Genomic DNA, 27,329 nt, shown 5'->3' with positions numbered 1-27,329 from the left:
AGTCTCAACCATTAACAATTAGCCTACTTAATACATTGTCTATCCTTCTGTCCAATCACAATATATACAGTTTGTTCCAGTCTTATCACCTTGTCTTATACCAATCATAAAATCTGTTCCAGACTTCAAAATATTCTGATTCCCCTTTATTTTTAAGTTCAAGAGTGAGCCTATCTGCTTCTGCACAGGCCAACACTTTTCTGATTATATCTAGCTCTGATGGTGTATTTTCTTTTTCCAATATTGTGCACTAGTTACGCATGCCGCAGTTAGTACATGTATAATTAGATAAAGTGTATCTTTCTTACACCCCTCCGGTATTAAACTTAGGAGAAAAATTTCTGGTTTAAACAAGATTTGGTCTCCCACCATTTGTTCTAACCATGATTGAATCATTTTCCAATATTTTTTGCCTCATTGCACGTCCACCACATATGATAAAAAGTGCCTGGTGGCTTTTTTACACTTCCAACAATTTGGGGCCAGATTTTAAAACATTTTGGAGAGCCGTGCTGGGGGGAGATGCCATCTGTAGAATGTCTTATAAAGATTTTCTTTATACGCTGTAGCCATTGTTAGTTTCTGATTAAGTATCCAAAGTTTTTCCCACTTAGTCAATTCCAGATTATAAACGAAATTTTTTTACCCAGGCGACCATAGTTTCTTTGACATGTTCCTCCTCTAGCTTATATTCCAACAAAAATCTATACAATACTTTGATCAGCCTGTTTTCTGCCTGTATAAAAAGTTTAATATTGTGTAATATTTGGTAATATCTTCCTTCTTCCTATCCTGTGCAAACCTTGATTGTATCTGTAAGTAGGACCACCATTCTACTTGTACCCCTTGTGATGCCAATTCTAATCTAGTTTTGATCTCCCCCTGTCTGTTCAATAATACTTTATATGTAACTATATTTTCCATATTAATTAAATTTGGGTGTATGTATGCTTCCATCGTCGATAGCCAAATGGGTGTTTGGGTATAGTGGTCGTGTTTAATTTTGTTCCATATTAATAACTGATGTAGTGTCTATTGAAATATTTGTGTGCAGATCCTTTTCCATATAAAGGAAGGCATGCCATCCTACTTGAAGGTCATGACCTACCAATTTGAGTAATCTTTTATTTCTCAACATTGTCCATTCTTTTAACTATGTTAGAGTTGGCCGCAGCATAATAAAGTTCCCAATCTGGTATGCCAAATGCTCCTTTTTCCTTGGTGTCTTGCATAGCCTTGTTTTATTCTTGGTTTTCTTCCCTGCCAAATACATTTCCAAACCAATTGATTCAAATCCTTTAAAAAAACCTTTTTCTAATTTAATAGGAATATTCTGAAATAGGAAAAGAAATTTTGGTAATACATTTATTTTTATGACTGCGATGCATCAGGGACAATTGTAGGTTTTTTTAACCTTTCTAAGTCTTTCTTAGTTTTATTTATCAAATTGGTATAGTTACCTTCTTTGATGGACACACACCTCGCAGATAAATGTATACCTAGATATTTAATTTTTTGACAGTTTGGATACCCAATTTCCTCGTTAATTCCTCTTTCGATTTTAATGTCATATTTTTAACCAGCATTTTAGTCTTTGTCATATTTATCTTTAAACCCACTACTTTCCCATACTGTCAATTCCTCAATAAGTTTCATACCAGACTTTATAGGATCCTCTAACACAAACACTAGATCATCCGCAAAAGCCTGTAACTTAAATTGTTCCTTTTTAATTTCTAGTCCCTAGCTCTGAATCCTGTTATGTCAGTCTTTCTGAGGTGGAGTTACACAGTTCACTGGAACTGTGTGCTCCCATGCTGAAAAGATATTTGATGTTGATTGGTTCTTTAGCTTTGAATGTGATCAATTCCCATATATATACATGGTCATATAAATTCCACAGACAACAACAAATATAGCTAATAGTTATAGCAAAAAGGTTAAAATGCCTAAGTTTTATTTCCAACTTAGCCTACCAGCTATGTTTATAGCTATTATGATTCTATTGGGACTTATCATTAACTGAATACTTGCAACATTTAGTCTATCAGAAAATAGTCTTAGAATGAAACTTTGGTACCTAAGATGACAACTTTATAATCCTGTTTTTCTGTTCAGGATGGCACATAATCAATCAATCACACCTGGAGAGGTGATGGTGATACAGAAATGAATTCCAGGCATGGACCGATTGCACTTTCATCCAAGAGAGGTTTAACTTTCTCATACCACTGTTCACTACTGTATGGGGTAATGGGATCTTTTGGAAAGACCAAGCTGTTTTGCAGTTTTTTCTTAGTCTTGACATGTTTTCTTCCTTTTTTTAGGGCATAGAGTACATTTTTCAAGTATTTGCAGTCTCATAATACATCAACACCTTCAGCAAATATAGACACAGGAACTACAAAAGAAGTTTCGGGGCTGCGTTTTGTATGCGACGGTATCTGGGAAAGAAAAATTAACCTTTCCTTCCTTTGTGTTGACTATGCTGCCAGTAATAACTGCACTTTCTTCATGTAATTAGAATTTAATTTTTGAGTAACATGAATTGTAGTTGATGTTTTTGATATTGTTAACAAATGATATTATCTCTCTGAATAGAAAAAAAATTATCTCTACATTGTCTCCCAATTCCCAGATTCCTGTTTGGTGTCTACTGAAATGATTGAATATTGGATCCATTGACCAGAGGAGTTAAAATAAGGCATTAAATTTGGTCACAATTCTTTCTAGGTCTTGCCTTATGCTAGGAATATAATTTTGCTAGTCTGGCCTAGCTATATCCAAATTGTAATGTCACTGGTAAGGATTGCTATGCTTTCCTTTCTTTAAAAGTCTAAGGGGGGGAAAGACATAGACAATTTTAAACATTGCAGATATTTTTAAATTTATTTGTAATTACAATTTATTTTAATGTAACATTTGAAATGAGGGAAAGTACTAGACTCTCCAATTTCATACCACAATTTGCTTAGTTCTTAGCTTCCAAGATACAGTGCTTAACTGCATTGCGGGAGTTAAAATGTGACATCTAAAAAAACATGATCTCCTTGGAGGAAGGCATTTATTTTGCCAATACAAAGTTGCACTTATACTAGAAAAGTGGAAATGTGGTGTTTGTTGAAAAGAAAACACAGATTCTTCTACTCCTTCCACCAGAACTGCTTGATTCTCTTGGGCATTGAATCTTTGAATATGATGTTCCTCAGAAATATTTACAACAGTATTTTTTTCCTGTCTACAACTGATCTGGGTACTTCCATGTCAAGCAAAGCAATCTGCAATGTCATACATTTTTCTGTAAATGACATTCCTATGCAATTAGCAAATTAAAAGTTCAGATATGCAAAAGAGAAATGTAGATTTTTTTAATAAATTAAAAATATCAATTATAATCATAAGTAGTGCTAAGTGCATAATATAAACAAATGTCATCATAAATAGGGGGACAGATATCCACATAATTTCACCTAATCCACAACCAATTTTGTTGTATTTAAGTACAATGACAATAAAGATTATACTTATAATAATTAGAATTGCCACATTAAGCGACAACTTTAATATTTCATATTTAAGTTTCTTTTATCAGCAGAAAAACGGTTCTCTAAGTTCTTATTCCTGGGATTCCAGTTATTTTTATGAAAAATTGCACTGATATGAATCTGTTGAAGTTAATATTTCCACTAGCAATGCTGTACACTCAAACCAGGATGTTCTGAAGACAGGATATGATCCCAAGAGGCTTTTGTTACAAGACAGTCAGCTTGATTCTTAAGAGAAGGCCTTTCATTACTTCAGTATTGAGGCAGCATCAGTAAATCCCTCCCCTGAGCCCTAAGGTTCAAGGAGAACCTTGAAAAAGCAAGCATCTTGTTAGGTTAAAAAAATTATGAAAGTTACTCTCTGCCACTAAAAAAGAAAATCAGTCCATAACTTCTCATCCCCTGCATTTCTGGGGCACCTCCTTAATTCTCCTTGAACTAAGACTTTTCCCTCTATAATTAATTAAGGAAAAACTAAGAAAAATCAACACCAAATAGAATTAATTCTAAACACTAGGAGAGGGAGAGACAGATTGACTCTTTTAATCAACAGGAAGTAGTGCAATCTGGTTGAAAGATATAATTAGCTGTTTGTTTTCCACTTAGCACCTTGCTCAGAAATCATATTTTGAATTGACCGCTTTCAGTTACAGTTGGCCACATTTTAGCAGCATCTGAATATTCACTTCCTTTTCTCTAAAGTGAAAACTTCAGTTAAACTTTCTCCACTTGCTGAAGACAAAAGGGGGAACCGTGATTGCAAGTTGCAAATTCTGCTCAATGGAAATTAGCACAATGCAGAATGTGTCTCATATATAGATCTACATTTTTGCATGTTCAGAACTACTTTGCTCTACTAAAATAAAATTCAAAAAGATCCAAGGAGCATCAAAAGACCAAAACAGCAAGATGAAGAGCTGATGTGAGGTATTGGTAGACACTGCAAGATCAGTCATTCCTCCTTGTTACCCAACCCTAACTCACATATGGGTTGTAAGAAAAGTGGAAGGAAGGAATGCTATGCACAATGCCTTGAAATCCTGTTAAAAACACAGGATATAAATAAAATAGATCATAAAGAAACTCTGCAGCAATCCTAAAACAATTCACCCAGTCAGCCTACATAGCCCATGAAACAGAAAATATTTTCCCACAAGATATATGCATCTGGTCCATTTCCCAGTGCAAAAGCAATTGTCAATAAGATACAACACAGAACACAGAATAATAGAGTTGGAAGGGACCCTGGAGATCTTCTAATCCAACCCACAATATGCAGGACACCTACTATCATTCCAGACAAATGGTTGTCCAATCTCTTCTTGAAACCCTCCAGTGATGGAGCACCCACAACTTCAGAAGACAAGCCATTCACTGTTCCCATTTTCTTATTTTCAAATATAAAGGTATTTAAATATAAACATTATTGGATGTTCAAAATAAAATGGAGACAGGGAAATATAATGGAAAATTATCTGAAATGGACCCAAAGCTAAGCAATTTTGCAAACATCTTCAGTATCTGCACCAGTTTCAAAGCAGTTAATATTTTCTGAACTCAGAAATCTAGTTGTAAAATATATATGTGCTATAAAAAGTGAATGGAGAGGCCATATGTATTTTTACACAATAATCACAGTCCTTTCCGAAACTTCCCAAAGCCTGAATAGAAGTGCTAACCATTATCTTAAAAGCAGCAAACTGGCATCCCCGTTATTGAATGCTAGTGTAAGATCCTGCCTCACCAGTCTGCTCAAGAAACAGAACTCTTGAAACAAAAGTCATTTCAAAAGAACTTTTATTAGAAGATAGTAATAGCAAAAAAGTCTAGGCAGAATTCCCATGCCAGAACATTACAATCTCAGTCCTCCAGTGTTGAGACAAAACAGATGGCCCCAGGAAACATCTTCCCCCCTCCCATTTCCCCAAAATGTACATCAAAGCAGAAAAAGGAATAAAGGAAATCCCATGTGAAAGGATCCCCAAACCTCCCCTGTCCCACCAGAATGGCAGCGATCCAAGAGAGATCTATGGGACTTTACATGCTATCCCCCTAAGGAGAATTCTTTGTCTAGAGACAAAGAAAATAGCAAAGAGAAAATAATAGGAACAATTTGTCAGGGTAAAGTTAGTGGAAACTTTTAATTAATTTTGGTGCTTTTTATGATTCCATTTTTTGTGACGAGGGGATGGAATGGGTCTGTTCACATAGAACCCTTGAACACCACCAAGGTTCACGGCCAGGGTTCCACCCCCCAGCCATTAACTCCTACAGTTTCTCCTCCACTGATATGACCCTAGCTGATCGCCCTGGCCAATGGGTCCCAGCCTCTTCCATCCCAGACCTTCGTCATGGCCCATTTGGTGAAATACTGTTCACCCTGGGCTTTGGGACACATGACAGTTTGCCGCCAGACAATTGGAGGAAGAGAAGGGAGAAAGAGAGAGGGGGGGAGAGAGTTCTGTGTTGAGTTTCCTCTCTGGGGTTTGTTTCTCCACCCAGTCACCTCGGGTCCGAGCAGCACTGCTGGAAAACCCTTTGCATCCCCTCCCCACCCCGAAATTTGACAGAACACAACAGCCACAGGAAAGTTAAAAAGTTACTGGGTCAAAAGTTATCTTTCTGGGTGAATTGAGCTCTTTTGCCAATTCGGATATCAGCTTTGGTCCTACTCCTCAGGGAAAGCTCAGATCAGCGAATGGAGTGGTTTTTTAGCTTCCCCGACTCAGGTCACCACTAACATATGGATGTGGTTCGAAACTGAGCTCTGGGTCAAAAGTTACGTTTCTGGCTGAATTGGGCTCTTTTGCCAATTCTGATATTAGCTTTGGTCCAACTCCTCAGAAAGCTCAGATCAGCGAATGGAGTGGTTTTTTAGCTTCCCCGACTCAGGACACCACTAACATATGGATGTGGTTCGAAACTGAGCTCTGGGTCAAAAGTTACGTTTCCGGCTGAATTGGACTCCTTTGGTAATTCTGATATAAGGTTTGGTGTAACTCCTTAGGGAAAGCTCAGATCAGCGAATGGAGTGGTTTTTTAGCTTCCCCGACTCAGGACACCACTAACATATGGATGTGATTCGAAACTGAGCTCTGGGTCAAAAGTTACGTTTCTGGCTGAATTGGGCTTTTTTGCCAATTCTGATATAAGCTTTGGTCTATCTCCTCAAGGAAAGCTAAGATCAGCGAATGGAGTGGTTTTTTAGCTTCCCTGAATCAGGACACCACTAACATATGGATGTGGTTCGAAACTGAGCTCTGGGTCAAAAGTTAGGTTTCTGGCTGAATTGGGCTCTTTTGCCAATTCTGATATAAGCTTTGCTGCAACTCCTCGGGGAAAGCTCAGATCAGCGAATGGAATGCTTTTTTAGCTTCCCTGAATCAGGACACCTCTAACATATGAATCTGGTTCGAAACTGAGCTCTGGGTCAAAAGTTAGGTTTCTGGCTGAATTGGGCTCCTTTGCCAATTCTGATATAAGCTTTGCTGCAACTCCTCGGGGAAAGCTCAGATCAGCGAATGGAATGCTTTTTAAGCTTCCCCGACTCAGGACACCTCTAACATTTGAATCTGGTTCGAAACTGAGCTCTGGGTCAAAAGTTACGTTTCTCGCTGAATTGGGCTCTTTTGCCCATTCTGATGTAAGCTTTGGTCTATCTCCTCAGGGAAAGCTCAGATCAGAGAATTGAGTGGTTTTTTAGCTTCCCTGAATCAGGACACCACTAACATATAGATGGGGTTCGAAACTGAGCTCTGGGTCAAAAGTAACGTTTCTGGCTGAATTGGGCTCTTTTGCGAATTCTGATATTAGCTTTGGTCTATCTCCTCAGGGAAAGCTCAGATCAGGGAAGGGAGTGGTTTTTTAGCTTCCCCGACTCAGGACACCACTAACATATGGATGTGGTTCGAAACTGAGCTCTGGGTCAAAAGTTACGTTTCTGGCTGAATTGGGCTTTTTTGCCAATTCTGATATAAGCTTTGGTGTATCTCCTCAGGGAAAGCTCAGATCAGCGAATGGAGTGGTTTTTTAGCTTCCCTGAATCAGGACACCACTAACATATGGATGTCATTCGAAACTGAGCTCTGGGTCAAAAGTTACGTTTCTGGCTGAATTGGGCTCCTTTGCCAATTCTGATATAAGCTTTGCTGCAACTCCTCAGGGAAAGCTCAGATCAGTGAATGGAATGGTTTTTTTAGCTTCCCCGACTCAGGACACAACTAACATATGGATATGGTTTGAAACTGAGCTCTGGGTCAAAAGTTACGTTTCTGGCTGAATTGGGCTCTTTTGCCAATTCTGATATAAGCTTTGCTGCAACTCCTCAGGGAAAGCTCAGATCAGTGAATGGAATGCTTTTTTAGCTTCCCCGACTCAGGACACCTCTAACATATGAATCTGGTTCGAAACTGAGCTCTGGGTCAAAAGTTACGTTTCTGGCTGAATTGGGCTCTTTTGACCATTCTGATGTAAGCTTTGGTCTATCTCCTCAGGGAAAGCTCAAATCAACGAATGGAGTGGTTTTTTAGCTTCCCCTAATCAGGACACAACTAACATATGGATGTGGTTCGAAACTGAGCTCTGGGTCAAAAGTTAGGATTCTGGCTGAATTGGGCTCCTTTGCCAATTCTGGTATTAGCTTTGGTCTATCTCCTCAGGGAAAGCTCAGATCAGGGAAGGATATGGTTTTTTAGCTTCCCCGACTCAGGACACCACTAACATATGGATGGGGTTCGAAACTGAGCTCTGGGTCAAAAGTTACCTTTCTGGCTGAATTGGGCTCTTTTGCCAATTCTGATATTAGCTTTGGTCCAACTCCTCAGAAAGCTCAGATCAGCGAATGGAGTGGTTTTTTAGCTTCCCCGACTCAGGACACCACTAACATATGGATGTGGTTCGAAACTGAGCTCTGGGTCAAAAGTTACGTTTCCGGCTGAATTGGACTCCTTTGGCAATTCTGATATAAGGTTTGGTGTAACTCCTTAGGGAAAGCTCAGATTAGCGAATGGAGTGGTTTTTTAGCTTCCCCGACTCAGGACACCACTAACATATGGATGTGATTCGAAACTGAGCTCTGGGTCAAAAGTTACGTTTCTGGCTGAATTGGGCTTTTTTGCCAATTCTGATATAAGCTTTGGTCTATCTCCTCAAGGAAAGCTCAGATCAGCGAATGGAGTGGTTTTTTAGCTTCCCCGACTCCGGACACCACTAACATATGAATGTGGTTCGAAACTGAGCTCTGGGTCAAAAGTTACGTTTCTGGCTGAATTGGGCTCTTTTGCCAATTCTGATATAAGCTTTGGTCTATCTCCTCAGGGAAAGCTCAGATCAGCGAATGGAGTGGTTTTTTAGCTTCCCTGAATCAGGACACCTCTAACATATGAATCTGGGTCGAAACTGAGCTCTGGGTCAAAAGTTACGTTTCTGGCTGAATTGGGCTCTTTTGCCCATTCTGATGTAAGCTTTGGTCTATCTCCTCAGGGAAAGCTCAAATCAGCGAATGGAGTGGTTTTTTAGCTTCCCCTAATCAGGACACAACTAACATATGGATGTGGTTCGAAACTGAGCTCTGGGTCAAAAGTTACCTTTCTGGGTGAATTGAGCTCTTTTGCCAATTCTGATATCAGCTTTGGTCCTACTCCTCAGGGAAAGCTCAGATCAGCGAATGGAGTGGTTTTTTAGCTTCCCCGACTCAGGTCACCACTAACATATGGATGTGGTTCGAAACTGAGCTCTGGGTCAAAAGTTACGTTTCTGGCTGAATTGGGCTCTTTTGCCAATTCTGATATAAGCTTTGCTGCAACTCCTCAGGGAAAGCTCAGATCAGTGAATGGAATGCTTTTTTAGCTTCCCTGAATCAGGACACCTCTAACATATGAATCTGGTTCGAAACTGAGCTCTGGGTCAAAAGTTACGTTTCTGGCTGAATTGGGCTCTTTTGCCCATTCTGATGTAAGCTTTGGTCTATCTCCTCAGGGAAAGCTCAAATCAGCGAATGGAGTGGTTTTTTAGCTTCCCCTAATCAGGACACAACTAACATATGGATGTGGTTCGAAACTGAGCTCTGGGTCAAAAGTTACCTTTCTGGGTGAATTGAGCTCTTTTGCCAATTCTGATATCAGCTTTGGTCCTACTCCTCAGGGAAAGCTCAGATCAGCGAATGGAGTGGTTTTTTAGCTTCCCCGACTCAGGTCACCACTAACATATGGATGTGGTTCAAAACTGAGCTCTGGGTCAAAAGTTACGTTTCTGGCTGAATTGGGCTCTTTTGCCAATTCTGATATAAGCTTTGGTCTATCTCCTCAGGGAAAGCTCAGATCAGCGAATGGAATGGTTTTTTAGCTTCCCCGACTCAGGACACCTCTAACATATGAATCTGGTTCGAAACTGAGCTCTGGGTCAAAAGTTACCTTTCTGGCTGAATTGGGCTCTTTTGCCAATTCTGATATTAGCTTTGGTGTAACTCCTCAGGGAAAGCTCAGATCAGCGAATGGAGTGGTTTTTTAGCTTCCCCGACTCCGGACACCACTAACATATGAATGTGGTTCGAAACTGAGCTCTGGGTCAAAAGTTAGGTTTCTGGCTGAATTGGGCTCTTTTGCCAATTCTGATATAAGCTTTGGTCTAACTCCTCAGGGAAAGCTCAGATCAGCGAATGGAGTGGTTTTTTAGCTTCCCTGAATCAGGACACATCTAACATATGAATCTGGTTCGAAACTGAGCTCTGGGTCAAAAGTTAGGTTTCTGGCTGAATTGGGCTCCTTTGCCAATTCTGATATAAGCTTTGCTGCAACTCCTCGGGGAAAGCTCAGATCAGCGAATGGAATGCTTTTTTAGCTTCCCCGACTCAGGACACCTCTAACATATGAATCTGGTTCGAAACTGAGCTCTGGGTCAAAAGTTACGTTTCTCGCTGAATTGGGCTCTTTTGCCCATTCTGATGTAAGCTTTGGTCTATCTCCTCAGGGAAAGCTCAGATCAGCGAATGGAGTGGTTTTTTAGCTTCCCTGAATCAGGGCACCACTAACATATGGATGGGGTTCGAAACTGAGCTCTGGGTCAAAAGTAACGTTTCTGGCTGAATTGGGCTCTTTTGCCAATTCTGATATTAGCTTTGGTCTATCTCCTCAGGGAAAGCTCAGATCAGGGAAGGGAGTGGTTTTTTAGCTTCCCCGACTCAGGACACCACTAACATATGGATGTGGTTCGAAACTGAGCTCTGGGTCAAAAGTTAGGTTTCTGGCTGAATTGGGCTCCTTTGCCAATTCTGATATAAGCTTTGGTCTATCTCCTCAAGGAAAGCTCAGATCAGCGAATGGAGTGGTTTTTTAGCTTCCCCGACTCCGGACACCACTAACATATGAATGTGGTTCGAAACTGAGCTCTGGGTCAAAAGTTACGTTTCTGGCTGAATTGGGCTTTTTTGCCAATTCTGATATAAGCTTTGCTGCAACTCCTCAGGGAAAGCTCAGATCAGCGAATGGAGTGGTTTTTTAGCTTCCCTGAATCAGGACACCTCTAACATATGAATCTGGTTCGAAACTGAGCTCTGGGTCAAAAGTTAGGTTTCTGGCTGAATTGGGCTCCTTTGCCAATTCTGATATAAGCTTTGCTGCAACTCCTCGGGGAAAGCTCAGATCAGCGAATGGAATGCTTTTTTAGCTTCCCCGAATAAGGACACCACTAACATGTGGATGGGGTTCGAAACTGAGCTCTGGGTCAAAAGTAACGTTTCTGGCTGAATTGGGCTCTTTTGCCAATTCTGATATTAGCTTTGGTCTATCTCCTCAGGGAAAGCTCAGATCAGGGAAGGGAGTGGTTTTTTAGCTTCCCCGACTCAGGACACCACTAACATATGGATGTGGTTCGAAACTGAGCTCTGGGTCAAAAGTTATGTTTCTGGCTGAATTGGGCTTTTTTGCCAATTCTGATATAAGCTTTGGTATATCTCCTCAGGGAAAGCTCAGATCAGCGAATGGAGTGGTTTTTTAGCTTCCCTGAATCAGGACACCACTAACATATGGATGTGGTTCGAAACTGAGCTCTGGGTCAAAAGTTACGTTTCTGGCTGAATTGGGCTCTTTTGCCAATTCTGATATAAGCTTTGCTGCAACTCCTAAGGGAAAGCTCAGATCAGTGAATGGAATGGTTTTTTAGCTTCCCTGAATCAGGACACCTCTAACATATGAATCTGGTTCGAAACTGAGCTCTGGGTCAAAAGTTACGTTTCTGGCTGAATTGGGCTCTTTTGCCCATTCTGATGTAAGCTTTGGTCTATCTCCTCAGGGAAAGCTCAAATCAGCGAATGGAGTGGTTTTTTAGCTTCCCTTAATCAGGACACAACTAACATATGGATGTGGTTCGAAACTGAGCTCTGGGTCAAAAGTTACCTTTCTGGGTGAATTGAGCTCTTTTGCCAATTCTGATATCAGCTTTGGTCCTACTCCTCAGGGAAAGCTCAGATCAGCGAATGGAGTGGTTTTTTAGCTTCCCCGACTCAGGTCACCACTAACATATGGATGTGGTTCGAAACTGAGCTCTGGGTCAAAAGTTACGTTTCTGGCTGAATTGGGCTCTTTTGCCAATTCTGATATAAGCTTTGGTCTATCTCCTCAGGGAAAGCTCAGATCAGCGAATGGAATGGTTTTTTAGCTTCCCCGACTAAGGACACCTCTAACATATGAATCTGGTTCGAAACTGAGCTCTGGGTCAAAAGTTACCTCTCTGGCTGAATTGGGCTCTTTTGCCAATTCTGATATTAGCTTTGGTGTAACTCCTCAGGGAAAGCTCAGATCAGCGAATGGAGTGGTTTTTTAGCTTCCCCGACTCCGGACACCACTAACATATGAATGTGGTTCGAAACTGAGCTCTGGGTCAAAAGTTAGGTTTCTGGCTGAATTGGGCTCCTTTGCCAATTCTGATATAAGCTTTGGTGCAACTCCTCAGGGAAAGCTCAGATCAGCGAAAGGAATGGTTTTTTAGCTTCCCCGACTCAGGACACCACTAACATATGAATGTGGTTCGAAACTGAGCTCTGGGTCAAAAGTTAGGTTTCTGGCTGAATTGGGCTCTGCCAATTCTGATATAAGCTTTGGTGTAACTCCTTAGGGAAAGCTCAGATCAGCAAATGGAGTTGTTTTTTAGCTTCCCCGACTCAGGACACCACTAACATATGGATGTGGTTCGAAACTGAGCTCTGGGTCAAAAGTTACGTTTCTGGCTGAATTGGGCTTTTTTGCCAATTCTGATATAAGCTTTGGTATATCTCCTCAGGGAAAGCTCAGATCAGCGAATGGAGTGGTTTTTTAGCTTCCCCGACTCCGGACACCACTAACATATGAATGTGGTTCGAAACTGAGCTCTGGGTCAAAAGTTAGGTTTCTGGCTGAATTGGGCTCCTTTGCCAATTCTGATATAAGCTTTGGTGCAACTCCTCAGGGAAAGCTCAGATCAGCGAAAGGAATGATTTTTTAGCTTCCCCGACTCAGGACACCACTAACATATGGATGTGGTTCGAAACTGAGCTCTGGGTCAAAAGTTACGTTTCCGGCTGAATTGGACTCCTTTGGCAATTCTGATATAAGGTTTGGTGTAACTCCTTAGGGAAAGCTCAGATCAGCGAATGGAGTGGTTTTTTAGCTTCCCCGACTCCGGACACCACTAACATATGAATGTCGTTCGAAACTGAGCTCTGGGTCAAAAGTTACGTTTCTGGCTGAATTGGGCTCTTTTGCCAATTCTGATATAAGCTTTGGTCTATCTCCTCAGGGAAAGCTCAGATCAGCGAATGGAGTGGTTTTTTAGCTTCCCTGAATCAGGACACCTCTAACATATGAATCTGGTTCGAAACTGAGCTCTGGGTCAAAAGTTAGGTTTCTGGCTGAATTGGGCTCCTTTGCCAATTCTGATATAAGCTTTGCTGCAACTCCTCGGGGAAAGCTCAGATCAGCGAATGGAATGCTTTTTTAGCTTCCCCGACTCAGGACACCTCTAACATATGAATCTGGTTCGAAACTGAGCTCTGGGTCAAAAGTTACGTTTCTCGCTGAATTGGGCTCTTTTGCCCATTCTGATGTAAGCTTTGGTCTATCTCCTCAGGGAAAGCTCAGATCAGCGAATGGAGTGGTTTTTTAGCTTCCCTGAATCAGGACACCACTAACATATGGATGGGGTTCGAAACTGAGCTCTGGGTCAAAAGTAACGTTTCTGGCTGAATTGGGCTCTTTTGCCAATTCTGATATTAGCTTTGGTCTATCTCCTCAGGGAAAGCTCAGATCAGGGAAGGGAGTGGTTTTTTAGCTTCCCCGACTCAGGACACCACTAACATATGGATGTGGTTCGAAACTGAGCTCTGGGTCAAAAGTTAGGTTTCTGGCTGAATTGGGCTCCTTTGCCAATTCTGATATAAGCTTTGGTGCAACTCCTCAGGGAAAGCTCAGATCAGGGAAGGGAGTGGTTTTTTAGCTTCCCCGACTCAGGACACCACTAACATATGGATGTGGTTCGAAACTGAGCTCTGGGTCAAAAGTTAGGTTTCTGGCTGAATTGGGCTCCTTTGCCAATTCTGATATAAGCTTTGCTGCAACTCCTCGGGGAAAGCTCAGATCAGCGAATGGAATGCTTTTTTAGCTTCCCCGACTCAGGACACCTCTAACATATGAATCTGGTTCGAAACTGAGCTCTGGGTCAAAAGTTACGTTTCTCGCTGAATTGGGCTCTTTTGCCCATTCTGATGTAAGCTTTGGTCTATCTCCTCAGGGAAAGCTCAGATCAGCGAATGGAGTGGTTTTTTAGCTTCCCTGAATCAGGACACCACTAACATATGGATGGGGTTCGAAACTGAGCTCTGGGTCAAAAGTAACGTTTCTGGCTGAATTGGGCTTTTTTGCCAATTCTGATATAAGCTTTGGTCTATCTCCTCAAGGAAAGCTCAGATCAGCGAATGGAGTGGTTTTTTAGCTTCCCCGACTCCGGACACCACTAACATATGAATGTGGTTCGAAACTGAGCTCTGGGTCAAAAGTTACGTTTCTGGCTGAATTGGGCTCTTTTGCCAATTCTGATATAAGCTTTGGTCTATCTCCTCAGGGAAAGCTCAGATCAGCGAATGGAGTGGTTTTTTAGCTTCCCTGAATCAGGACACCTCTAACATATGAATCTGGTTCGAAACTGAGCTCTGGGTCAAAAGTTAGGTTTCTGGCTGAATTGGGCTCCTTTGCCAATTCTGATATAAGCTTTGCTGCAACTCCTCGGGGAAAGCTCAGATCAGCGAATGGAATGCTTTTTTAGCTTCCCCGACTCAGGACACCACTAACATATGAATGTGGTTCGAAACTGAGCTCTGGGTCAAAAGTTACGTTTCTGGCTGAATTGGGCTCTTTTGCCCATTCTGATGTAAGCTTTGGTCTATCTCCTCAAGGAAAGCTCAGATCAGCGAATGGAGTGGTTTTTTAGCTTCCCCGACTCCGGACACCACTAACATATGAATGTGGTTCGAAACTGAGCTCTGGGTCAAAAGTTACGTTTCTGGCTGAATTGGGCTCTTTTGCCCATTCTGATGTAAGCTTTGGTCTATCTCCTCAGGGAAAGCTCAAATCAGCGAATGGAGTGGTTTTTTAGCTTCCCCTAATCAGGACACAACTAACATATGGATGTGGTTCGAAACTGAGCTCTGGGTCAAAAGTTACCTTTCTGGGTGAATTGAGCTCTTTTGCCAATTCTGATATCAGCTTTGGTCCTACTCCTCAGGGAAAGCTCAGATCAGCGAATGGAGTGGTTTTTTAGCTTCCCCGACTCAGGTCACCACTAACATATGGATGTGGTTCAAAACTGAGCTCTGGGTCAAAAGTTACGTTTCTGGCTGAATTGGGCTCTTTTGCCAATTCTGATATAAGCTTTGGTCTATCTCCTCAGGGAAAGCTCAGATCAGCGAATGGAATGGTTTTTTAGCTTCCCCGACTCAGGACACCTCTAACATATGAATCTGGTTCGAAACTGAGCTCTGGGTCAAAAGTTACCTTTCTGGCTGAATTGGGCTCCTTTGCCAATTCTGATATTAGCTTTGGTGTAACTCCTCAGGGAAAGCTCAGATCAGCGAATGGAGTGGTTTTTTAGCTTCCCCGACTCCGGACACCACTAACATATGAATGTGGTTCGAAACTGAGCTCTGGGTCAAAAGTTAGGTTTCTGGCTGAATTGGGCTCTTTTGCCAATTCTGATATAAGCTTTGGTCTATCTCCTCAGGGAAAGCTCAGATCAGCGAATGGAGTGGTTTTTTAGCTTCCCTGAATCAGGACACCTCTAACATATGAATCTGGTTCGAAACTGAGCTCTGGGTCAAAAGTTAGGTTTCTGGCTGAATTGGGCTCCTTTGCCAATTCTGATATAAGCTTTGCTGCAACTCCTCGGGGAAAGCTCAGATCAGCGAATGGAATGCTTTTTTAGCTTCCCCGACTCAGGACACCTCTAACATATGAATCTGGTTCGAAACTGAGCTCTGGGTCAAAAGTTACGTTTCTCGCTGAATTGGGCTCTTTTGCCCATTCTGATGTAAGCTTTGGTCTATCTCCTCAGGGAAAGCTCAGATCAGCGAATGGAGTGGTTTTTTAGCTTCCCTGAATCAGGACACCACTAACATATGGATGGGGTTCGAAACTGAGCTCTGGGTCAAAAGTAACGTTTCTGGCTGAATTGGGCTCTTTTGCCAATTCTGATATTAGCTTTGGTCTATCTCCTCAGGGAAAGCTCAGATCAGGGAAGGGAGTGGTTTTTTAGCTTCCCCGACTCAGGACACCACTAACATATGGATGTGGTTCGAAACTGAGCTCTGGGTCAAAAGTTAGGTTTCTGGCTGAATTGGGCTCCTTTGCCAATTCTGATATAAGCTTTGGTCTATCTCCTCAAGGAAAGCTCAGATCAGCGAATGGAGTGGTTTTTTAGCTTCCCCGACTCCGGACACCACTAACATATGAATGTGGTTCGAAACTGAGCTCTGGGTCAAAAGTTACGTTTCTGGCTGAATTGGGCTTTTTTGCCAATTCTGATATAAGCTTTGCTGCAACTCCTCAGGGAAAGCTCAGATCAGCGAATGGAGTGGTTTTTTAGCTTCCCTGAATCAGGACACCTCTAACATATGAATCTGGTTCGAAACTGAGCTCTGGGTCAAAAGTTAGGTTTCTGGCTGAATTGGGCTCCTTTGCCAATTCTGATATAAGCTTTGCTGCAACTCCTCGGGGAAAGCTCAGATCAGCGAATGGAATGCTTTTTTAGCTTCCCCGACTCAGGACACCTCTAACATATGAATCTGGTTCGAAACTGAGCTCTGGGTCAAAAGTTACGTTTCTCGCTGAATTGGGCTCTTTTGCCCATTCTGATGTAAGCTTTGGTCTATCTCCTCAGGGAAAGCTCAGATCAGCGAATGGAGTGGTTTTTTAGCTTCCCCGAATCAGGACACCACTAACATATGGATGGGGTTCGAAACTGAGCTCTGGGTCAAAAGTAACGTTTCTGGCTGAATTGGGCTCTTTTGCCAATTCTGATATTAGCTTTGGTCTATCTCCTCAGGGAAAGCTCAGATCAGGGAAGGGAGTGGTTTTTTAGCTTCCCCGACTCAGGACACCACTAACATATGGATGTGGTTCGAAACTGAGCTCTGGGTCAAAAGTTATGTTTCTGGCTGAATTGGGCTTTTTTGCCAATTCTGATATAAGCTTTGGTATATCTCCTCAGGGAAAGCTCAGATCAGCGAATGGAGTGGTTTTTTAGCTTCCCTGAATCAGGACACCACTAACATATGGATGTGGTTCGAAACTGAGCTCTGGGTCAAAAGTTACGTTTCTGGCTGAATTGGGCTCTTTTGCCAATTCTGATATAAGCTTTGCTGCAACTCCTCAGGGAAAGCTCAGATCAGTGAATGGAATGCTTTTTTAGCTTCCCTGAATCAGGACACCTCTAACATATGAATCTGGTTCGAAACTGAGCTCTGGGTCAAAAGTTACGTTTCTGGCTGAATTGGGCTCTTTTGCCCATTCTGATGTAAGCTTTGGTCTATCTCCTCAGGGAAAGCTCAAATCAGCGAATGGAGTGGTTTTTTAGCTTCCCTTAATCAGGACACAACTAACATATGGATGTGGTTCGAAACTGAGCTCTGGGTCAAAATTTACCTTTCTGGGTGAATTGAGCTCTTTTGCCAATTCTGATATCAGCTTTGGTCCTACTCCTCAGGGAAAGCTCAGATCAGCGAATGGAGTGGTTTTTTAGCTTCCCCGACTCAGGTCACCACTAACATATGGATGTGGTTCGAAACTGAGCTCTGGGTCAAAAGTTACGTTTCTGGCTGAATTGGGCTCTTTTGCCAATTCTGATATAAGCTTTGGTCTATCTCCTCAGGGAAAGCTCAGATCAGCGAATGGAATGGTTTTTTAGCTTCCCCGACTCAGGACACCTCTAACATATGAATCTGGTTCGAAACTGAGCTCTGGGTCAAAAGTTACCTTTCTGGCTGAATTGGGCTCTTTTGCCAATTCTGATATTAGCTTTGGTGTAACTCCTCAGGGAAAGCTCAGATCAGCGAATGGAGTGGTTTTTTAGCTTCCCCGACTCCGGACACCACTAACATATGAATGTGGTTCGAAACTGAGCTCTGGGTCAAAAGTTAGGTTTCTGGCTGAATTGGGCTCCTTTGCCAATTCTGATATAAGCTTTGGTGCAACTCCTCAGGGAAAGCTCAGATCAGCGAAAGGAATGGTTTTTTAGCTTCCCCGACTCAGGACACCACTAACATATGAATGTGGTTCGAAACTGAGCTCTGGGTCAAAAGTTAGGTTTCTGGCTGAATTGGGCTCTGCCAATTCTGATATAAGCTTTGGTGTAACTCCTTAGGGAAAGCTCAGATCAGCAAATGGAGTGGTTTTTTAGCTTCCCCGACTCAGGACACCACTAACATATGGATGTGGTTCGAAACTGAGCTCTGGGTCAAAAGTTACGTTTCTGGCTGAATTGGGCTTTTTTGCCAATTCTGATATAAGCTTTGGTATATCTCCTCAGGGAAAGCTCAGATCAGCGAATGGAGTGGTTTTTTAGCTTCCCCGACTCCGGACACCACTAACATATGAATGTGGTTCGAAACTGAGCTCTGGGTCAAAAGTTAGGTTTCTGGCTGAATTGGGCTCCTTTGCCAATTCTGATATAAGCTTTGGTGCAACTCCTCAGGGAAAGCTCAGATCAGCAAAAGGAATGATTTTTTAGCTTCCCCGACTCAGGACACCACTAACATATGGATGTGGTTCGAAACTGAGCTCTGGGTCAAAAGTTACGTTTCCGGCTGAATTGGACTCCTTTGGCAATTCTGATATAAGGTTTGGTGTAACTCCTTAGGGAAAGCTCAGATCAGCGAATGGAGTGGTTTTTTAGCTTCCCCGACTCCGGACACCACTAACATATGAATGTCGTTCGAAACTGAGCTCTGGGTCAAAAGTTACGTTTCTGGCTGAATTGGGCTCTTTTGCCAATTCTGATATAAGCTTTGGTCTATCTCCTCAGGGAAAGCTCAGATCAGCGAATGGAGTGGTTTTTTAGCTTCCCTGAATCAGGACACCTCTAACATATGAATCTGGTTCGAAACTGAGCTCTGGGTCAAATGTTAGGTTTCTGGCTGAATTGGGCTCCTTTGCCAATTCTGATATAAGCTTTGCTGCAACTCCTCGGGGAAAGCTCAGATCAGCGAATGGAATGCTTTTTTAGCTTCCCCGACTCAGGACACCTCTAACATATGAATCTGGTTCGAAACTGAGCTCTGGGTCAAAAGTTACGTTTCTCGCTGAATTGGGCTCTTTTGCCCATTCTGATGTAAGCTTTGGTCTATCTCCTCAGGGAAAGCTCAGATCAGCGAATGGAGTGGTTTTTTAGCTTCCCTGAATCAGGACACCACTAACATATGGATGGGGTTCGAAACTGAGCTCTGGGTCAAAAGTAACGTTTCTGGCTGAATTGGGCTCTTTTGCCAATTCTGATATTAGCTTTGGTCTATCTCCTCAGGGAAAGCTCAGATCAGGGAAGGGAGTGGTTTTTTAGCTTCCCCGACTCAGGACACCACTAACATATGGATGTGGTTCGAAACTGAGCTCTGGGTCAAAAGTTAGGTTTCTGGCTGAATTGGGCTCCTTTGCCAATTCTGATATAAGCTTTGGTGCAACTCCTCAGGGAAAGCTCAGATCAGCGAATGGAGTGGTTTTTTAGCTTCCCTGAATCAGGACACCACTAACATATGGATGGGGTTCGAAACTGAGCTCTGGGTCAAAAGTAACGTTTCTGGCTGAATTGGGCTTTTTTGCCAATTCTGATATAAGCTTTGGTCTATCTCCTCAAGGAAAGCTCAGATCAGCGAATGGAGTGGTTTTTTAGCTTCCCCGACTCCGGACACCACTAACATATGAATGTGGTTCGAAACTGAGCTCTGGGTCAAAAGTTACGTTTCTGGCTGAATTGGGCTCTTTTGCCAATTCTGATATAAGCTTTGGTCTATCTCCTCAGGGAAAGCTCAGATCAGCGAATGGAGTGGTTTTTTAGCTTCCCTGAATCAGGACACCTCTAACATATGAATCTGGTTCGAAACTGAGCTCTGGGTCAAAAGTTAGGTTTCTGGCTGAATTGGGCTCCTTTGCCAATTCTGATATAAGCTTTGCTGCAACTCCTCGGGGAAAGCTCAGATCAGCGAATGGAATGCTTTTTTAGCTTCCCCGACTCAGGACACCTCTAACATATGAATCTGGTTCGAAACTGAGCTCTGGGTCAAAAGTTACGTTTCTCGCTGAATTGGGCTCTTTTGCCCATTCTGATGTAAGCTTTGGTCTATCTCCTCAGGGAAAGCTCAGATCAGCGAATGGAGTGGTTTTTTAGCTTCCCTGAATCAGGACACCACTAACATATGGATGGGGTTCGAAACTGAGCTCTGGGTCAAAAGTAACGTTTCTGGCTGAATTGGGCTCTTTTGCCAATTCTGATATTAGCTTTGGTCTATCTCCTCAGGGAAAGCTCAGATCAGGGAAGGGAGTGGTTTTTTAGCTTCCCCGACTCAGGACACCACTAACATATGGATGTGGTTCGAAACTGAGCTCTGGGTCAAAAGTTAGGTTTGTGGCTGAATTGGGCTCCTTTGCCAATTCTGATATAAGCTTTGGTGCAACTCCTCAGGGAAAGCTCAGATCAGGGAAGGGAGTGGTTTTTTAGCTTCCCCGACTCAGGACACCACTAACATATGGATGTGGTTCGAAACTGAGCTCTGGGTCAAAAGTTAGGTTTCTGGCTGAATTGGGCTCCTTTGCCAATTCTGATATAAGCTTTGCTGCAACTCCTCGGGGAAAGCTCAGATCAGCGAATGGAATGCTTTTTTAGCTTCCCCGACTCAGGACACCTCTAACATATGAATCTGGTTCGAAACTGAGCTCTGGGTCAAAAGTTACGTTTCCGGCTGAATTGGACTCCTTTGGCAATTCTGATATAAGGTTTGGTGTAACTCCTTAGGGAAAGCTCAGATCAGCGAATGGAGTGGTTTTTTAGCTTCCCCGACTCCGGACACCACTAACATATGAATGTCGTTCGAAACTGAGCTCTGGGTCAAAAGTTACGTTTCTGGCTGAATTGGGCTCTTTTGCCAATTCTGATATAAGCTTTGGTCTATCTCCTCAGGGAAAGCTCAGATCAGCGAATGGAGTGGTTTTTTAGCTTCCCTGAATCAGGACACCTCTAACATATGAATCTGGTTCGAAACTGAGCTCTGGGTCAAATGTTAGGTTTCTGGCTGAATTGGGCTCCTTTGCCAATTCTGATATAAGCTTTGCTGCAACTCCTCGGGGAAAGCTCAGATCAGCGAATGGAATGCTTTTTTAGCTTCCCCGACTCAGGACACCTCTAACATATGAATCTGGTTCGAAACTGAGCTCTGGGTCAAAAGTTACGTTTCTCGCTGAATTGGGCTCTTTTGCCCATTCTGATGTAAGCTTTGGTCTATCTCCTCAGGGAAAGCTCAGATCAGCGAATGGAGTGGTTTTTTAGCTTCCCTGAATCAGGACACCACTAACATATGGATGGGGTTCGAAACTGAGCTCTGGGTCAAAAGTAACGTTTCTGGCTGAATTGGGCTCTTTTGCCAATTCTGATATTAGCTTTGGTCTATCTCCTCAGGGAAAGCTCAGATCAGGGAAGGGAGTGGTTTTTTAGCTTCCCCGACTCAGGACACCACTAACATATGGATGTGGTTCGAAACTGAGCTCTGGGTCAAAAGTTAGGTTTCTGGCTGAATTGGGCTCCTTTGCCAATTCTGATATAAGCTTTGGTGCAACTCCTCAGGGAAAGCTCAGATCAGCGAATGGAGTGGTTTTTTAGCTTCCCTGAATCAGGACACCACTAACATATGGATGGGGTTCGAAACTGAGCTCTGGGTCAAAAGTAACGTTTCTGGCTGAATTGGGCTTTTTTGCCAATTCTGATATAAGCTTTGGTCTATCTCCTCAAGGAAAGCTCAGATCAGCGAATGGAGTGGTTTTTTAGCTTCCCCGACTCCGGACACCACTAACATATGAATGTGGTTCGAAACTGAGCTCTGGGTCAAAAGTTACGTTTCTGGCTGAATTGGGCTCTTTTGCCAATTCTGATATAAGCTTTGGTCTATCTCCTCAGGGAAAGCTCAGATCAGCGAATGGAGTGGTTTTTTAGCTTCCCTGAATCAGGACACCTCTAACATATGAATCTGGTTCGAAACTGAGCTCTGGGTCAAAAGTTAGGTTTCTGGCTGAATTGGGCTCCTTTGCCAATTCTGATATAAGCTTTGCTGCAACTCCTCGGGGAAAGCTCAGATCAGCGAATGGAATGCTTTTTTAGCTTCCCCGACTCAGGACACCTCTAACATATGAATCTGGTTCGAAACTGAGCTCTGGGTCAAAAGTTACGTTTCTCGCTGAATTGGGCTCTTTTGCCCATTCTGATGTAAACTTTGGTCTATCTCCTCAGGGAAAGCTCAGATCAGCGAATGGAGTGGTTTTTTAGCTTCCCTGAATCAGGACACCACTAACATATGGATGGGGTTCGAAACTGAGCTCTGGGTCAAAAGTAACGTTTCTGGCTGAATTGGGCTCTTTTGCCAATTCTGATATTAGCTTTGGTCTATCTCCTCAGGGAAAGCTCAGATCAGGGAAGGGAGTGGTTTTTTAGCTTCCCCGACTCAGGACACCACTAACATATGGATGTGGTTCGAAACTGAGCTCTGGGTCAAAAGTTAGGTTTGTGGCTGAATTGGGCTCCTTTGCCAATTCTGATATAAGCTTTGGTGCAACTCCTCAGGGAAAGCTCAGATCAGGGAAGGGAGTGGTTTTTTAGCTTCCCCGACTCAGGACACCACTAACATATGGATGTGGTTCGAAACTGAGCTCTGGGTCAAAAGTTAGGTTTCTGGCTGAATTGGGCTCCTTTGCCAATACTGATATAAGCTTTGCTGCAACTCCTCGGGGAAAGCTCAGATCAGCGAATGGAATGCTTTTTTAGCTTCCCCGACTCAGGACACCTCTAACATATGAATCTGGTTCGAAACTGAGCTCTGGGTCAAAAGTTACGTTTCTCGCTGAATTGGGCTCTTTTGCCCATTCTGATGTAAGCTTTGGTCTATCTCCTCAGGGAAAGCTCAGATCAGCGAATGGAGTGGTTTTTTAGCTTCCCTGAATCAGGACACCACTAACATATGGATGGGGTTCGAAACTGAGCTCTGGGTCAAAAGTAACGTTTCTGGCTGAATTGGGCTTTTTTGCCAATTCTGATATAAGCTTTGGTCTATCTCCTCAAGGAAAGCTCAGATCAGCGAATGGAGTGGTTTTTTAGCTTCCCCGACTCCGGACACCACTAACATATGAATGTGGTTCGAAACTGAGCTCTGGGTCAAAAGTTACGTTTCTGGCTGAATTGGGCTCTTTTGCCAATTCTGATATAAGCTTTGGTCTATCTCCTCAGGGAAAGCTCAGATCAGCGAATGGAGTGGTTTTTTAGCTTCCCTGAATCAGGACACCTCTAACATATGAATCTGGTTCGAAACTGAGCTCTGGGTCAAAAGTTAGGTTTCTGGCTGAATTGGGCTCCTTTGCCAATTCTGATATAAGCTTTGCTGCAACTCCTCGGGGAAAGCTCAGATCAGCGAATGGAATGCTTTTTTAGCTTCCCCGACTCAGGACACCTCTAACATATGAATCTGGTTCGAAACTGAGCTCTGGGTCAAAAGTTACGTTTCTCGCTGAATTGGGCTCTTTTGCCCATTCTGATGTAAGCTTTGGTCTATCTCCTCAGGGAAAGCTCAGATCAGCGAATGGAGTGGTTTTTTAGCTTCCCTGAATCAGGACACCACTAACATATGGATGGGGTTCGAAACTGAGCTCTGGGTCAAAAGTTAGGTTTCTGGCTGAATTGGGCTCCTTTGCCAATTCTGATATAAGCTTTGCTGCAACTCCTCGGGGAAAGCTCAGATCAGCTAATGGAATGCTTTTTTAGCTTCCCCGACTCAGGACACCTCTAACATATGAATCTGGTTCGAAACTGAGCTCTGGGTCAAAAGTTACGTTTCTCGCTGAATTGGGCTCTTTTGCCCATTTTGATGTAAGCTTTGGTCTATCTCCTCAGGGAAAGCTCAGATCAGCGAATGGAGTGGTTTTTTAGCTTCCCTGAATCAGGACACCACTAACATATGGATGGGGTTCGAAACTGAGCTCTGGGTCAAAAGTAACGTTTCTGGCTGAATTGGGCTCTTTTGCCAATTCTGATATTAGCTTTGGTCTATCTCCTCAGGGAAAGCTCAGATCAGGGAAGGGAGTGGTTTTTTAGCTTCCCCGACTCAGGACACCACTAACATATGGATGTGGTTCGAAACTGAGCTCTGGGTCAAAAGTTAGGTTTCTGGCTGAATTGGGCTCCTTTGCCAATTCTGATATAAGCTTTGGTGCAACTCCTCAGGGAAAGCTCAGATCAGGGAAGGGAGTGGTTTTTTAGCTTCCCCGACTCAGGACACCACTAACATATGGATGTGGTTCGAAACTGAGCTCTGGGTCAAAAGTTAGGTTTCTGGCTGAATTGGGCTCCTTTGCCAATTCTGATATAAGCTTTGCTGCAACTCCTCGGGGAAAGCTCAGATCAGCGAATGGAATGCTTTTTTAGCTTCCCCGACTCAGGACACCTCTAACATATGAATCTGGTTCGAAACTGAGCTCTGGGTCAAAAGTTACGTTTCTCGCTGAATTGGGCTCTTTTGCCCATTCTGATGTAAGCTTTGGTCTATCTCCTCAGGGAAAGCTCAGATCAGCGAATGGAGTGGTTTTTTAGCTTCCCTGAATCAGGACACCACTAACATATGGATGGGGTTCGAAACTGAGCTCTGGGTCAAAAGTAACGTTTCTGGCTGAATTGGGCTTTTTTGCCAATTCTGATATAAGCTTTGGTCTATCTCCTCAAGGAAAGCTCAGATCAGCGAATGGAGTGGTTTTTTAGCTTCCCCGACTCCGGACACCACTAACATATGAATGTGGTTCGAAACTGAGCTCTGGGTCAAAAGTTACGTTTCTGGCTGAATTGGGCTCTTTTGCCAATTCTGATATAAGCTTTGGTCTATCTCCTCAGGGAAAGCTCAGATCAGCGAATGGAGTGGTTTTTTAGCTTCCCTGAATCAGGACACCTCTAACATATGAATCTGGTTCGAAACTGAGCTCTGGGTCAAAAGTTAGGTTTCTGGCTGAATTGGGCTCCTTTGCCAATTCTGATATAAGCTTTGCTGCAACTCCTCGGGGAAAGCTCAGATCAGCGAATGGAATGCTTTTTTAGCTTCCCCGACTCAGGACACCTCTAACATATGAATCTGGTTCGAAACTGAGCTCTGGGTCAAAAGTTACGTTTCTCGCTGAATTGGGCTCTTTTGCCCATTCTGATGTAAGCTTTGGTCTATCTCCTCAGGGAAAGCTCAGATCAGCGAATGGAGTGGTTTTTTAGCTTCCCTGAATCAGGACACCACTAACATATGGATGGGGTTCGAAACTGAGCTCTGGGTCAAAAGTAACGTTTCTGGCTGAATTGGGCTCTTTTGCCAATTCTGATATTAGCTTTGGTCTATCTCCTCAGGGAAAGCTCAGATCAGGGAAGGGAGTGGTTTTTTAGCTTCCCCGACTCAGGACACCACTAACATATGGATGTGGTTCGAAACTGAGCTCTGGGTCAAAAGTTAGGTTTCTGGCTGAATTGGGCTCCTTTGCCAATTCTGATATAAGCTTTGGTGCAACTCCTCAGGGAAAGCTCAGATCAGGGAAGGGAGTGGTTTTTTAGCTTCCCCGACTCAGGACACCACTAACATATGGATGTGGTTCGAAACTGAGCTCTGGGTCAAAAGTTAGGTTTCTGGCTGAATTGGGCTCCTTTGCCAATTCTGATATAAGCTTTGCTGCAACTCCTCGGGGAAAGCTCAGATCAGCGAATGGAATGCTTTTTTAGCTTCCCCGACTCAGGACACCTCTAACATATGAATCTGGTTCGAAACTGAGCTCTGGGTCAAAAGTTACGTTTCTCGCTGAATTGGGCTCTTTTGCCCATTCTGATGTAAGCTTTGGTCTATCTCCTCAGGGAAAGCTCAGATCAGCGAATGGAGTGGTTTTTTAGCTTCCCTGAATCAGGACACCACTAACATATGGATGGGGTTCGAAACTGAGCTCTGGGTCAAAAGTAACGTTTCTGGCTGAATTGGGCTCTTTTGCCAATTCTGATATTAGCTTTGGTCTATCTCCTCAGGGAAAGCTCAGATCAGGGAAGGGAGTGGTTTTTTAGCTTCCCCGACTCAGGACACCACTAACATATGGATGTGGTTCGAAACTGAGCTCTGGGTCAAAAGTTAGGTTTCTGGCTGAATTGGGCTCTTTTGCCAATTCTGATATAAGCTTTGGTCTATCTCCTCAGGGAAAGCTCAGATCAGCGAATGGAGTGGTTTTTTAGCTTCCCTGAATCAGGACACCTCTAACATATGAATCTGGTTCGAAACTGAGCTCTGGGTCAAAAGTTAGGTTTCTGGCTGAATTGGGCTCCTTTGCCAATTCTGATATAAGCTTTGCTGCAACTCCTCGGGGAAAGCTCAGATCAGCGAATGGAATGCTTTTTTAGCTTCCCCGACTCAGGACACCTCTAACATATGAATCTGGTTCGAAACTGAGCTCTGGGTCAAAAGTTACGTTTCTCGCTGAATTGGGCTCTTTTGCCCATTCTGATGTAAGCTTTGGTCTATCTCCCCAGGGAAAGCTCAGATCAGCGAATGGAGTGGTTTTTTAGCTTCCCTGAATCAGGACACCACTAACATATGGATGGGGTTCGAAACTGAGCTCTGGGTCAAAAGTTAGGTTTCTGGCTGAATTGGGCTCCTTTGCCAATTCTGATATAAGCTTTGCTGCAACTCCTCGGGGAAAGCTCAGATCAGCGAATGGAATGCTTTTTTAGCTTCCCCGACTCAGGACACCTCTAACATATGAATCTGGTTCGAAACTGAGCTCTGGGTCAAAAGTTACGTTTCTCGCTGAATTGGGCTCTTTTGCCCATTCTGATGTAAGCTTTGGTCTATCTCCTCAGGGAAAGCTCAGATCAGCGAATGGAGTGGTTTTTTAGCTTCCCTGAATCAGGACACCACTAACATATGGATGGGGTTCGAAACTGAGCTCTGGGTCAAAAGTAACGTTTCTGGCTGAATTGGGCTTTTTTGCCAATTCTGATATAAGCTTTGGTCTATCT

The sequence above is a fragment of the Natrix helvetica genome (assembly GCF_964273705.1).
Source record: "Natrix helvetica genome assembly, chromosome: 1".
NCBI classification, from domain to species: Eukaryota; Metazoa; Chordata; class Lepidosauria; order Squamata; family Natricidae; genus Natrix; species Natrix helvetica.
The sequence above is the reverse complement of the archived record's forward strand: the minus strand, read 5'-3'. Positions refer to the sequence as shown.